The 15,163-nt window shown below is 39.8% G+C and overlaps 1 long non-coding RNA gene across 1 annotated transcript; it reads left to right on the top strand.

Annotated features, from left to right (window-relative positions):
• The first annotated feature begins 5,813 nt into the window (after window positions 1–5,813).
• On the top strand, window positions 5,814–8,919 carry LOC119864682. Its single transcript, XR_005368311.1, has 3 exons — window positions 5,814–6,090; window positions 6,698–6,758; window positions 7,425–8,919. It is a non-coding gene; the product is annotated as an uncharacterized LOC119864682 (long non-coding RNA).
• The last annotated feature ends 6,244 nt before the right edge of the window (window positions 8,920–15,163 follow it).

The raw sequence follows: 15,163 nt of genomic DNA, 5'->3' as shown, positions 1-15,163 counted from the left end.
AGCCCACAGCTGTATTGATGACATCTTATATCATGTAAGGCAAATGAGTCCCTTCTCTGGACCTCACCATCCTCATCTTAGCATGAGAAGGAATCAGATTAGATGACCTTGAAGAGATCTTTTCATTGACAATCCTATAAATTATGATGTTTGAGATAAGAAAAGGAAAGAACCTTTGGGGAAAGATCTGTCTATGCTAAATAGGCCAAATCAACAAGCCAAATGTCTAAATAAAATGAGTCAGTAAATCCTTGGTTGATCATGGCTCTGCCACTGTGTGTGCTGTGATTGGCTTAATCTCAACATTGACTGCAGTGGTCTCTGAGTTCACCTGGACTCGGTGCAGGCATTATTTTCAGGCAAAATTAGACATGATTTCTAGTGCTACCTCTATCACTTACTTGCGATGTGACTTTGATCAGGTTCCTTCTTTCTAAGCTTTGGCTTCTTCCTCTATAAATTGGGTATCAAGAGTATGTATTTATTATGGTTGATGATGAGAGCATTGGGATTTGAGATAGTGCCCATAAAGCACGAAGAGTTTGCACAGTAGCCACTTATGGTGGTGGTGGTGGTGGTGGTGGTGGTGGTGACGATGATTTTGTAACTTGATATAAATAGATTGCCACGTGGTTAAACTAAGAGAATTAGAAGAGGAGAATCTTAGGATAGTTACTTCCGTATGGTGAGTTTTAAAAAATCGTTGGTTGAAATGGCACACTGCACCCAGCAGGAACTCAATAAGTGTTTGCTCACTAAATAGAAAGGAGAATTTCCTTTTTGTGTGGATAATGAGAAAACAGACCTGAGGTTTAACTCTGGCTATCTAAAGGATGTGGAAGTGATGCTTTCCTGTTAAAGATGCTTTGATTTCTTAGTGTAATAAGGGTCCATGGAGCCATTTTTAGTTAGTCCTTCAGGGCATATTTTAAAGCCAAGAATTCACCCTACAAAATAGCTCTTTCTCAGGCTTTGTTTTTCAAGCACAGATAAAACCAAGTCTCTTTAATTTTCAGCATTTATATCCTTTCCAACTAATGTTAAAATAATGATAGAATTATTGCAAAAGGCTATTTGTTACCTAAAGCTATATATTGACTCAGTAAAGTGACATGCATTTCTAAGCCTTGAAGAACTTCTTTTGAGTCCATCTTTTTTGGGGAAAGGCACAAAAGCTCATTTTTCTCTTTAAGGGTGGGGAAAATGCTGTGTTTGCATGTACAGGGGGAAATAATACCTCTGATAGTCATAATGATCTTGTAGAACCTTATATATATCCTCATTCCTTCCTTTCTCCAACTCTGGAAAAGTTATATATTCATCTTTCTGAAGTACTTACTATGTGCTAGGCATGCATGGGGAGCTTTCCATTTAGTGTCTCTAATTCTACAAGATAAATATTCTTCATCTTATTTTTAATATGAAGAAGCAAGTGCTTTTGGAGAGTAGTGTGGATAGGTGATTTAATTTGGGGTCTGTCCATTCCTAAAATCCATCCCTTTTCACTCCACCAGATTGATCCTTATGTGAGAGTTGGGCATTAGTTATCAGCTCCACCTAGAGTGATGAGAAGAAGCATTGAGGAGGTACAGGGCACAAGGTGCATGATGAGGGAGGGGCTCTCGTGGGACCACCTTTCAGGTGTATGGCATTCTCATTCAGAACACGGATGCCTTCTGCTTATGGTTGGGGTAAATTGCCTCAAATCCTTCAGTGAAAGGAAACACAAAGTCGACAGACTGTTGGGCATGAGGAATTGGGGATTATTTAATGTTGGTTTGGTCATAACAGAGTGTCACCCCAGAACAGATTGATGGTCCATACAGAGGCCTTTTGTTTGGCATCACATTATGTGCTTAACGAACATGTTAGAGGATATGATCTGAAATGTGGCCCCAGTGGTGCATTTCAGGGCTTTAGGCTTGGTGGGTGGAGTTCAGGACGACATAACTTTCACTGAATACTCATTGTTGATCTCTTACTATATGCCAGGCAGTGTGTTGTGTCCTGGGTGTAACCCAGGCTTTTTAAACCTGATTGCTATTACAAGTAACTTCCTGTGGGGAAAAAAAAAAAAAAAAAAGTTTAGGTTTTTCACTCCAAGAGTGAAAACCTAAACATTTTATTGAGTTAGAAAAGGATCTAGGCATCAAATTATCAAATTGGGTGATTCTAGTGTGCACTCTGGGTTGAAAGACTAGTCCAGAGGTAAATAGAGTAAGAAGTAATGACAAGTAGGGAAGTATGTAGAGAGTAAGCAGAGTTCCCAGATATTAGTCAGCTGTGTGTCCTGCTTACGGTATTATATATATATATATCCTCATGCCAGTTGTACTGTCACATAACAGATTTCTTTAAATCTCTCATTCAGAGGTACCTGGGTAGCTCAGTGGTTGAGTATCTGACTTTGGCTCAGGGCATGATCCCAGGATCCTGGGATCGAGTCCCATGTCAGGCTCCCTGTGGGGAACCTGCTTCTGCCTCTGCCTATGTCTCTATGTCTCTCATGAATAAATAAATAAAATCTTAAAAAAAACCTCTCATTAAAAAATAATGTATTTAAATGGGGAAATTTACATACTTACCATAATCTAAAAACCAGTATGACTTGCCATTAATGGGAGCTGAAACCTAACAATAAAATAAAGATGAAGCAAACAATATGTATAGGTCCTATGTGACATTTTGAGAAATATTGGTACAAGGGCAAGAAAGTGGGCTTTGCAGGATAGGACCTGGATTAAGGTTCTGGTTCCATTGACCTAGCCTCCCTCAACATAATTTTTCCTTATGTGTAAAAGAGTCCATAATACTTGGCATGCCGTGTTTTTATGCTTGTGAGTTAATTCTGTGAGAGGGTATCTAGCTCAGTATTGGGTGCATAGATAGATGCTCATGAAATTGTAGTCTCTCATACGCTGGCCTTTCTTTTTAACAACTTATGACTAGAGGTGCATATAATGTACTCGGGGGCCAACTTTCTAAAGGTTGGGGAGTGCTGTCAAGTCAAAGTGGGATCTGACCCAAGTCTTAAAAAGTGAGTAAAGGCGCTCCAGGGTGATTGGTTTGAAGGGTATGATGCAACCAGGAGATATCATGACTTCACTGAAAACCAAGTTGGGGATTGCCAACAGTTATTTCTCAATGTTTTATATTTATATTTAAAGGAACTAAGTGTGCTCTGGCAAGTGTCTGTTCCTTTGTGGCACAGTCTTTCGACATACCTCTCACCTGTTTCCATTCGTGGGACAGAGGGCTCCACTGAGGCAGCTCTTTCCAGTAATAGAGGGATTTCAGGTAAATTTGGCTTCAGCAAAGATGAGCCTGGTTATTCCTTTTTCCATTACTCTGACTATTCCTGCTTGTGTTGGACATCGTCCTCTCTGAGAATCCTCAGGCATCTGATGGCTCATATATAAACGCTCCTCCGCATCCAGCACTGCGTCTGACAGATTGCTTGAGAAATAAATGCTGAGTGACTTGCAGTGATAAACTTGGATAGAGAAATGTGTAACTCTAAAATTTTTGCCAGTCTCCAGGAACCATGTCTATTGCCTCATGCATTTCAAATTAAATACTTTAGGGTGGTGATTTTATCAGTAATATGAAAGTTGACTGACTGATTGGTTCACTTTGATTCTTTCCTTTATTTATTCAAAAATTTTAGCCAGCACCTACTGTTTGGTAGAAATTTCTGCTGACCTCAAGAAGCCGAGAGTCTTGTGGGAGATACAGACAAGTACAAACTGTAACAAAAGCCAAAACACAAAATGAGAAATAATGACAGCAAAAATGTTGAGCAGGGCCCTGAGAAAAGTGTGCATAGAATGCTGTGGGCATTTGGGGGGTGAGCAGAAAACTGATCTCAAATCCAGTTTCATTCTGCAGTCAGTGAATCCTTGGCATTTATTCAGAGAAGCCATCTTTTTCCTTTCTGTGCATTCATCCTACCATGACATGATTACCGGGATAATGACACGCAAGCTCCGTGAGGGCAGTTTTGGTGGCTGCTGTGTTCATCACTGAATCCTCGGTGCTTTGCTTGGCCTAGGACTTGGCTCACAGGAGGTGTAGAATGCATGTTTGTTTAATGGCTTTGTGGATGAACCCAAACTGGCTGCAAATGCAACAAAGAGCTATAATATGGGTCTGAAAAGGATATAATGTTGGTGAAATATTTAGTATCCTGGAGCACATTCTAGCTTCTGGAAAAGAGATTTCCTTTCCAGTTTAAATGTCCTGAATTGTATGGAGCCTCATTGCCACCTTTCATAAGTAAAGAGATTCCTGGATCATAAGCACAATTCCAAATGTAGAGACATTCCCGGCAACTGAAGGAACGCCCATGGAAGTCAGAGAGGCTTTCTCCAAATGGACCAGATTTATAGGGTGAGAAGAGATATGTGAATCTAGGCCAGAGGCCAGGGTTCCTCATTTATTCCATCGTTGGAAGTGAGGGCTTCAACGAGATATAAAAACAACTGGCTTCTGCATACCTGCCCTTGCAGGACATTCAGTCTGGAAAACTTCATACACAGCCCTCTGTCTACACTGTCCTAGAGTATGGCTCCTTTCAGCATAGGTCAGTCTCTTGCTGTCCTAGAAGGAGCACTGACAATGCAAGAGTGGCTCCATAGTCCCAGCACTACTTACTTTCTAGCTGTGTGGTCCAGGTTTCCTTGGCTGTAAAATGAGGAGTGGGGCCTTCTGATGCTCCACACAGTTGTGCTGAGTGCTCAGAGTCTGGAACCCAAATCCTCTGCATGGAGCTCAGCCCTTCTACTAATTGGCTGTGTGACTTCTCAGCAAACAAATTCACTCTGTACCGTTAGAGGAGGGACTCCTCCTCCTGCCAGAAACCTGGTCTCACTTTGGCCGCTGAGATCCATCCAGAACGTGAACTTGCCACTAGTTTGCGGGCTGTCGCACCCTGTCCTGCAGTGTGTGGTTCATAGCAGAACCTCAGTACATGTTTGTCAGTGAAGGAGGCGAGCTTCATCTCTTCCAGGCGCTGAAGTCAGCTTTGGTGCCTGCCTGTCCACGGGTGTCCTCTAGATGGCAGGCTCAGCTCAGGTTTGGACAGGAGTCAGCGCCTCTGTCAGGGCGATGTCCTGGTGTGGAGTGGCTTATTGGAAATCCAGTGTCATCGGTGCACAAGGGATCCTCAGAATGGCTGCAAAGCTTCTGGAAGTGCCAGCCAGCCAGGGTGAACCTCTCTGTTCTTTGCCAGGGAGATGATGGGTGTGGGTTTGTGAGCTTTCTTCTCCCACCAGCAAATTTTTGGAACAAGGTGGGGAAAGAACTAAACTTTCTTTACAGGTGTTGCTGGGTGACCTCACATGTATTTTCTCATCTGGTTCTGACAATGACCTTATACAATAAGTAGCGTTACGATTTCCTTGCTAGAAATGATGGAGCAGAGAATTTGAGGCCTTAGTGCGTCTCACCAAAGGCAAGCAGCTCTTTTGGAAGTGCAGCCTTGCTAAATCATGTCATTCCCCTGTCTCGGTCACTTTCACCTGTGCTGTCTTAGAGAAAAGGTAGAAAATCAAGGGTGCGGGAAATAGAAACGCGGTAACTAATTTAATTGAGCATTTGGATGTACGATAAGACAGTAAGAGTCACCAGCTCCAGGAGGTAGCATCTGCTGTAGCCGGAGGTGAGCTAGGCCTGAGGTCTTGGCAAGGCAGGGTATTGTGCATCTGGAATTCTATCACAGCTTCCGGGGAACCTCATTTGAATATCTTTTTTTTTTTTTAAAGATTTTATTCATTTATGCATGAGAGATAGAGAGAGAGAGGCGCAGAGACACAGGCAGAGGGAGCAGCAGGCTCCATGCAGGGAGCCTGATGTGAGACTTGATCCCGGGTCTCCAGGATCCCACCTTGGGCCAAAGGCGGCACTAAACCGCTGAGCCACCGGGGCTGCCCAGGGGAGCCCCATTTGAAGGGTGCAGTCCGCTGCAGAAGTTCTAAATGCTTGCAGCTTGGGGAACTCCTGTCTGAAATAAGCTCTGTTTTCTTCAAAAACAGATTTTTAATTTTCTCTCCCTCTCACGGTTTGGAGTTGGCTGACACTTTTAGGAGAAAGGTGAGTGGGAAAATGTATTATTCATTTATTTAACAGGGATCGATTGAGCTCCTGTTAAGGGTTGGACCATGTTCTTCTGTCAAGCATAGTCTGTGCAGAGTTGAAGCTTATGGAAGCCCTGTCTTACTGAAAGACGTTAAGACACATGCAAAAATAATTAGAATTTAAGGTAGAAATCGCCAAGGGCTTTGAAGGTGTGTCTGAGTTTGGGAGGAATCACATATTGTCATTTAGGGGACTCCGGGAAGGCTTGATGGAGGAGGTGATATTTGAACTGGACCTTGGAGGTGATAGAGGATAAAGGTATGATTACCAGGAGAAGAAGTAGTGGCATTTAAAAGCCAAGAAAGGTTAAAAACCAGTATTTTTGCTGGGGAACTGTGCTGCCTGCAGCACCCTTGTGTAGAGAAACAGAAGAGCAGTCAGAGAAGACACTGGCCTTGTGTTGGAGAGGTGGTATATGGCACATTGATCTCCCATTATGATTATGTTTCTGTTTTCTGTGAAGTTTATACAGTTGATGTTGTGTCATTAGGTGCATGTAAATTTAGAATGATTATATCTGACAAATTGACTTTGCATCATAAGTATGTCTCTTTATCTCTAGTAACACTCCATAGCCTGGATGATACTGGATGAGATTGTATTAGCTACCCCGAGTTCTTTTGGTGAGTTTTTGCCTGGTTCGTCTTTTTAACCCCTTTGAGTTTTAATATTTCTGTGTCCTTATATTTAAGGTATATCACACATAAACAATGCACAGGTTTTTTTCCCTAGTCAGGCAGTGTGGATCTTTCAATTTGAGAATTTAGTCCATTAGCATTAAATATAGTTAGTGATATACTTGCGCTTTTAAATGATTTTCTTATTTATTTTCTATTTGATCCAATTGTTTCATGTTAAATCTTTCTTTTTTTGCAGTATTTAAGAATATGCAAGTATTTCTAGATCCCGTTTCCCCTCTTAATTTTGCTTCTCCTCTTTTATTAGGATTTTAGTTACACTTCAAGTAGTTATTCTAAAGATTACAAGATCAGTTATAGATTTATTAAATTTAACAAACTGATATATGTATTTAACATAAACTAATATTTTTACTATATTCCAATAATACTGATACTTTGAGCACTTTAATTTGCTCTCTATTGCCAATTTTGGATATTTTTATATTCATTGCAATTTTATATGTATTTTAAGTCCATACAATTTTAATTTTTTGTATAGTCTATATTCATTTAGTCTTACCAACATATTTGCCATTTTTTATTCTTCGTCTTCTTCTTCTTCTTTTCTTTTTTTTTTTTTTTTTAAGATTTTATTTATTTATTTGACAGAGAGAGAGAGAGAGCACAAGCAAGGAGCAGCAGGCAGAGGGAGAAGCAGACTCCTGGCTAAGCAGGGAGACTGATGTGGGGCTCGATCCAAGGGTCATGACCTGAGCCTAAGGCAGACGCTTAACCAACTGAGCCACCCAGGCACCTCTTCTATTAGTCTTCATTTCTGCCTCCATTTCTGTGTTTGCATCTGGGATCTTTTTCATTCTGCCTGAAAATTTCTAAGTTTTCTCTGCATAAGGATACAAATTATTTCTTTTTGCTTGTCTGGAAATGTCTTTTTGGTACCTTTACTTTGAGGATTATTTTCTCTGAGTCTAGAGTTCTGCATTTCTGTCAATTGCTTGTTTTCCAGTCCTTTACAGGCTTTCTTCCCTTGTCTTCCAGCTCCTGTTGTTTGTGTTGCGAAGTCATCTTTACCTATTACTGTTTCTCATTTGAAGTTAATGTATTTTTTTTTTCTGTTTTAATTTTTTCTTGTTGCTCATTTTGTTTGCAGTTGTTTGTCTATGATATTCTTAGGTAGGATTTTTCCTTTGTATTTATTCCTCCTTGAGTTTGCTTAATCCTTGTTTGTTTGTTTTGGAAAATTGTCACCCATTTTTTTTTCTATTTAAATAATTTTTCTGTCTTTTCATTTTCTGGGACTTTAGTTACATAATATATTAGAACGTTATGCCTTATTCATGTGGTATACATAAATACATGAAATATATGTAGGTATATGGCCTATTTATTGATTGATCTATCTTATCTTACCCTCTTTCTATATTTTCCTTATTTTTTAATTTCCTTGCTTCAGCCTGTATATTTTCTGTTGATGTATCTTCCATTTGACTGATCTTTCCTTCTGCTGTGCCTAATTTGCTCCTGAGCCCACCTGTTGAGTTCTTAAGTTCAGTTACTGAATTTTTCAGTTTTAATATTTCTATTTGAATTGTTATTGGTGAAATTTTCTATTTTGTTATCCATTTTATATTACATATTAATTATAGTTAAAACCAAGATTTGGTTCATGTGGCAAGCAGAACTGTGAGATGGGCCCCAAATTCTACCCCTCTCTGACCCATGTACATTGCATGTATAATCCTCTCCCTCTTGAATGTGTAAATTTGGTGGGATATCACTCCCTGATTAGGAATAATCAAGTTACACTGTATAATAAATGTGATGAGATAATCATTTCTGTGATAAGACTTCTTCATAGCAGACTAAAGAGAGACTCTCCTGCTGGCTTTAAAGAAGTAAGCTGCCAGTTTGTGAGATGATCACATGGCAAGGACCTGAACGGGGCTCTAGAGCTGAGCAGCCAAGAAAATGGAGCCTTCAATTCTTCCAAAAATCTGAGCTTGGAAGAGGATCCTAAACACCAGATAAGGATGCAGCCTCACTGTCTTCAACCTTGTGAGACTCTCAGCAGAGAACCCAGTAATGCTATGCATGGATCAGACCTTTAGAAACTGTGAGATAATAAATGAATGTTGTTTGAACTCTCTGGGTGTGTGATGGTTTGTTATGCACTATTAGAAAATGGTCATTGATGGATCTATTTCTTTATCTTTTTATATTTGTCTTGTTTTTGTTGTGTTTGTTATTTTTTATGTTGAAGGCCTGGCATCGTATGTGAAATTTGTAGAGGCTCTGGCAGATGCTCTCTTTCTCTGGGAATGGTCTATCCTGTTCTCTAATTGGTATCTAGGATAGTGGTAAATCCTGGATTTATGATAATTCATTCATGAGTGGGTCTCATTCACTCTTGGCTGCAACATTCATACAGCTATATTTGGAATTGTATTTGCCCCCACTCTGAGGTGTAACCCTCTAGTGATCATAAGCTGCCAGGTGGGGTATTCACCAGGGCTTTTCTTGGAAGTAGATACTGAACTTTAGTTTTGGGACCCTCAATATTTTGCTGTTAGGGACTGAATATTTGTGCTTCCCTAAAATACACATGTTGAAACCTAATCCCCAAATGTGATGTATTTGGAAATGGGGGCTTTGGGAAGTAATTAGGTCATAAGAGTGGGGCCCTAATGAATGGGATTAGTGCCCATATAAGAAGAGACAACAGGGAAATGATCTCATTTTTCATGGTGTAAGGGTACAGCAAAAAGGCATCTGCCTACAAATCAGGAAGAGGGCCCTCACCACAAACCAAACTGGCTGGCACCTTAGATTTCTAGTCTTCAGAATCATGAAGAATCAATTTCTGTTGTTTAAGCTCCTGCCCCCTCCCCCAGCCTCAGTCTATGGCATTTTAAAAATAGCCCAAACTAAGACATTTGGTATTGGCAAAAACTCTGCTTTGCAAAGGCTTATTTATTTGTATTCTTAGTAGCTTCTTGCCTGCTTAAGCAATTTATGTTTTTCTGCCATGTTCTTCATTTCTTTTTGATTCCTCCCTAGTGGATTATACCATCCATATTTCTATTAATAGTCTGTTCAAGGCAATGTAGACTTTTTTTTTTTATCTGTGATGCTCCCTAAATTATTCCAGTTTCTGCCCATTGCCCATTTCCAAAGCCACATTCGTATTTTTAAGTATTTGTTACAGTGCACTTCCAGGTACCAAAAATTGAACTAGTTGGAGTTTTAGCCAGAGCTAGTAGAAAATAAATATTAAGAGATGTAATGCAATGAATTGACTTACATGATTGTAGAGGCTGGTTAGGCTATTCCAAAATCCATAGGGCAGGCCACCTGGGAAGGGCAGACTGGAACTTATGGATAGGGACTGAAGCTTCTGTCCATAAGTAGAATTCTTCCTTCTCACAAGGAAGTGTTAGCATTGCTTTTCTTTCAGCTGATTGAATCAGGCCCACCCAGATTATCTAGGAAAATTTACCTTAAAGTCAGCTGCTTATGGACTTTAGTCTTGTCTAGAAAATACTTCTCCAGCAACACCTAGATTAGTGTTTTCCTAAATAACTGAAGGCTGTAGGCTACCATCATAATTGGACATGAACTTGGGCTGCCTTTGCAAATATTTGTCTTATTTTCTCTGCTTGATCAAATGTCTTCAACTCTTTAAGTGTTATCTCTTCTTTTTCTACTACCTCCACTCTCCTTCATATAAAAGTAACTTCTTTCTTTTTTTGGTGTGCCTGTGGCATTCTGTGCTATTCTCTTGTAGTGTTTACTATGTTTTCTTATAGTAAGGGTCTACATTTATTTACCCATTCACTGAGCTCTGAAAGGCAGAGACCAGGACATGGTATTCCATGTCTGATACTGAGCAAATGCTCCATAAATATTATTTAAATGTTTATTGATCTGTACCAAAGTAGAAGGTATGTGTCTGTTTATTTTAAAACCTTAATCGAAGGAAGCTGACTCTCCTGTGAAGGCCCATTTGAGTGGGCCACTTAATTATGCAAATATATAGTGGGAGAAACATAACCACTGTGTTGAGATAATGTATAGCAGAAGCATATAACTTTTTTTATAATAAATTTATTTTTTATTAGTGTTCAATTTGCCAACATACAGAATAACACCCAGTGCTCATCCCGTCAAGTGCCCCACTCAGTGCCCATCACCCTTTCACCCCCAACCCCTGCCCTCCTTCCCTTCCACCACCCCTAGTTCGTTTCTCAGAGTTAGGAGTCTTTATGTTCTGTATCCCTTTCTGATATTTCCCACACACTTCTTCTCCCTTCCCTTATATTCCCTTTCACTATTAATTATATTCCCCAAATGAATGAGAACATAACTTTATTAAGAGTGCCGCCGTCTAGATCAATGGTATGCAAAGTTGATCTCTGCAGAGAGGGAGGTGGATAAAATTGTGTGAGGATTCCATGGCTTTTTAAAAGTGAAGGGACAACAAGCTATCCATTCTCCCTGCCATTTTAATTAAGAGAGAATTAATTGATATGAAGCTGGCTGGATTTGCTGAATATCTAGTTGCAGGGGGAAAGTCAATGATATTCTCCAAACAAAATTCTCCTTATGGTTGGGAAGACTTAGGCTGATGGCCTGGATGGAAATCACCTTGGAGGTGAACTGGTTGCCTCCCACTGTGAGTGACATCAGAATCTCTTCCAGATTCAGCCACCCTGATCCAGTGCTGTGTTCTGGGGAACAGCAGCTGAACATGGTGATGAAACTGAACACTGGTCTCAGCCCGGAATCCCTTTGGCTAATATTGCCCCTGAAGGAGTGAGATCATTTTCCTTTGAAGAATAGTAGTGCTGTGAGTAAGGAGCTTGGCTAATGAGGGAGTATTGATGTGGAGACCAGTATTCCTTTATAACAACTGAGAATGATAAGAGATCTTCCCAGTAGCAGCAGGTTGGAATTTGGTACCTTGCCTACTCTGACATAATATATATTTAATCATTTCACTGAGGTGTAACCAGTTTACAATGCACATATTTAAAGTATAAAATGTGATGTGTTTAGACATATGCATATGCACCTGCATAACCATCATACTCTCCATTACTTTGAAAAGTTTCCTGTGTCCCTTTTTCTTTGTGGTAAGAACACTTAACATTAGATCTACCCCCTTAACAAATTTTTCATTGCACAACGCAGTACTGTTGACTGTAGACACTAGTCTGTAGAGCACATTTCCAGAACTAATTTTGAAGGAATGATCCTTTTCAACAATGTATGCCTTGTGTTTTGGTGCAGTTTCATGGAAGCAGTCACTTCTAAGAGAAGTGACTTCCTACTCATCTGTTTAGTGAGGGATCAAGCATCCATAATTCCACCTGAGATTGGGAGAAGTTGTCATGTCACTCTCAGGATGGCTTGTGAATGGAGAAGCGTATGATCACATATGCTTTTTCCCTGCTGCAAGATTTAACAGGGAAAAACATAGACTTCAGAGTCAGAAAGACCAGTATCAGGAATTGGATTCAAACACTTAGTACCTGCATAAAGGTGAGCAGTGAATTTAACCTCTTTGAGCATGTTTCTGTTTTTCTCACAAGTAGATGTTTGTGCTTATTTCAGAAGATGACTTTTTGTAAGACAACACATGTCCCTTAATTCCCACCTAGACTTGTCCCTACTTTTGCCATATGTAGTTATCATATGGAAACCATTCATAGACCACTATTTTTCAAATCCTGCCCTACATAAAGGCTGAACACTAGATACAATAAAAGATGTTTGCTGCCAGTATGCATAGGAATCTATTCTCTATCCAGAATTGAGTGTGAGAACATCATTATTATACATCTTCTGCAAAGTCCTGTTTCCCCTCTACAGCCTAGCTCGTTCTTATCTGTCAAATGGAGATAGTACTTGGTATCAAAATAGCATCAAAATTCAGAAGGAAACAAAACAGAAGTTGAAGAGAAAGTGCTATCAAAGGAAGTGAAAATACAGGAGCCTCTAGATTGTTCAGGATTGTGGTTTTAAGGTACTAGAAGATCTATTTTTACACTTCGCCTTTTTATTTATTTAATATGGGAAGGGTTGGTGGGAATTTGCTACACAGAAGTCTTTTTGAATGGTACTGAATTCACTATGGAGCTTTGCTTTAAATTTATATCCTGTGGTCCTTATGATTCATTTTGCCTGTTTCTATAATGTAAGCTTCTTAAAGGCAGGGGCTGGTGTTTATCTTGTTGATTGTTGATCCCCATTCAATTCACTCACTCATTCACTAATTCAAAAATAGTTTTGTAATCCTGGTATTTTATAGATGTGTTCTACATGTAAGGAGAAGATGTAAAAATATCCTCCCTTAACATGGAGAGCAGATAAAGATCATTATTTTCAGATGAGACTTCCTAACAAATAGGGTGTTATAGATGATTTGGGGAATACTCTTCTTTAGATAAAATGGTAGGGAAAGAATCAGCATTTCAAAGAACTATGAAAAAATATAAAAGGGAACATGAAACATAAAATTCTGAGATAGGGAGAAGCTTGTCAAATTCTAATGATTTATAGAAACCAGGGTGTCAGGAGGATGAGGAGTGATGATCTGGAGTCTGGCACTTACTCGATAGATACTTAATTTATTATTAGTCTGTATGTCCTTCTGAGGTTTAGTTCTGTAAGTGTCATTCCTTCTCATTGGCATAGTCTTGAAACTCTTTAATCCCTCCTACCTCATCTATCAGGTACTCAATCCTGTTGTGTTTCTATAAACTTTGTAGTTCTTACTCTTACCCATATTGATTCTTGCCCCCATTGCTACTGATTCCCCAATGTGAATCTTTTGAGCTCTTATTCTGCACTATAGCAATAGCCTCCTTTAGTCTATATTAGTATCACCTCCTCAGTATCCTGGTCTGTCTTTCCTCCATTAGCAGCAACTGTGTGGTGTAATGAGATTGGCCACGTTACATCTCTAACAATGATCCCGTTTGTGCTAATGCTCTATATCTTGATATCTTCACATTGTGATGGTTGAGAGAAGGATGTGTAACTAGGATAGCGATGGGCTTTCCTATGGTTCAATTGACAGGTCCGTGCATGGTAATATAACTCAAGTTGGTTTTCCCAATGTGAAATCCTGGATTCACTGGTTGGGTGAAGAGAAGCTCTCTCTTCTCTTGGATTTGTTATTAGTGCATGAGGCCTAATATTGCTGTGACTATTTGGCTGTAATGTTGGAAGCCAGCCTAAAGAATAAGCTGAGAGATGAGACAGGACAGCCTAGGATATTGCAGAGAAGAGGACTAATAGATCTTGATAACTTCGCTTAAGCCCCCATCTCTGGACCTCAGTTCTGTTAACTGGCCAATTGCTTGTATCACTTGAGGCATTCTGAATTAGATTTCTTTTTCTATGTGCAACTTCAGTATCTGAGTGGGCTATCTACCACATGCTAATGTCTGTCAAAATAATTATAATAAAAACAATAGCTAATATTTATTGAGGTCTTACTATGTTCTCAGCACTATTCTAGTAGTTTAAATGTATTACCTATTTATTGCTCACAACCACCTTAAAAGTTACATATTATCATTAAGGCCATTTTACAGATTAAATAATTTGACCTAGGCTGCCTGGTTAATATGGAATAGCAGATATATTACTTATACATGGATGCATAACAAATTAGCCCCAAATTTAGCAGCTTAAAACAACAAACATTAACAATCTCACCTCTTCTGTGGGTGAGGAATCTGGGTACAGCACAGCTGGGGCCTCAGTTTAAGATCTCTGATAGGTAAAAAAAAAAAAAAAAAAAAAAAAAAAAAGATCTCTGATAGGTTGCAGCCTTGTTGTTGACCGGGCTGCAGTCTCATCTGAAGGCTTGACTGTAGCACTGAGGAATTCACTCTAAGATAATTCATACAGTTGTTAGCAGGCCTCTGTCTCTTGTCATGTGAGCCTCTTCACAGGGTGGCTTCATCACATAAGAGGTGGTTTCCACCAGGGCTATGAGATCTGAAAGACTGTAAGTGAGATCAAGAGCAATGTGAAGGGTGCATGGGTACCTGCATGAGAGGGAGAAGGGAAGAGAGATACAGGCAGACAAAGATGGAAGTCAGAGTTGTTTTTCATAAGCTAATCTCAGAGGTGACATCATATCACCTTTGCTGCATTCTGTTTGCTGGAAGTGAGTCCAGCACCTCCAAGGGGAGAGCAAAGACATGCATTCCAGTAGGTGGGGCTCACTGAAGGCTGCCTACCACAGCCAGTGCCTACTACCATGTAATCAAGGATGCACACTCTACTAGCCAGTTCTTATACTTCATGGACTTTCTCATGTCCTGCCTTTTCAGAGTCACTTCTCTCTCAGAATTCCTTCATGTGTTCACAATAGA

Source organism: Canis lupus, chromosome 13, assembly GCF_011100685.1.
Source record: "Canis lupus familiaris isolate Mischka breed German Shepherd chromosome 13, alternate assembly UU_Cfam_GSD_1.0, whole genome shotgun sequence".
NCBI lineage: Eukaryota > Metazoa > Chordata > Mammalia > Carnivora > Canidae > Canis > Canis lupus.
This window is presented reverse-complemented; position numbering and strand designations above follow the sequence as displayed.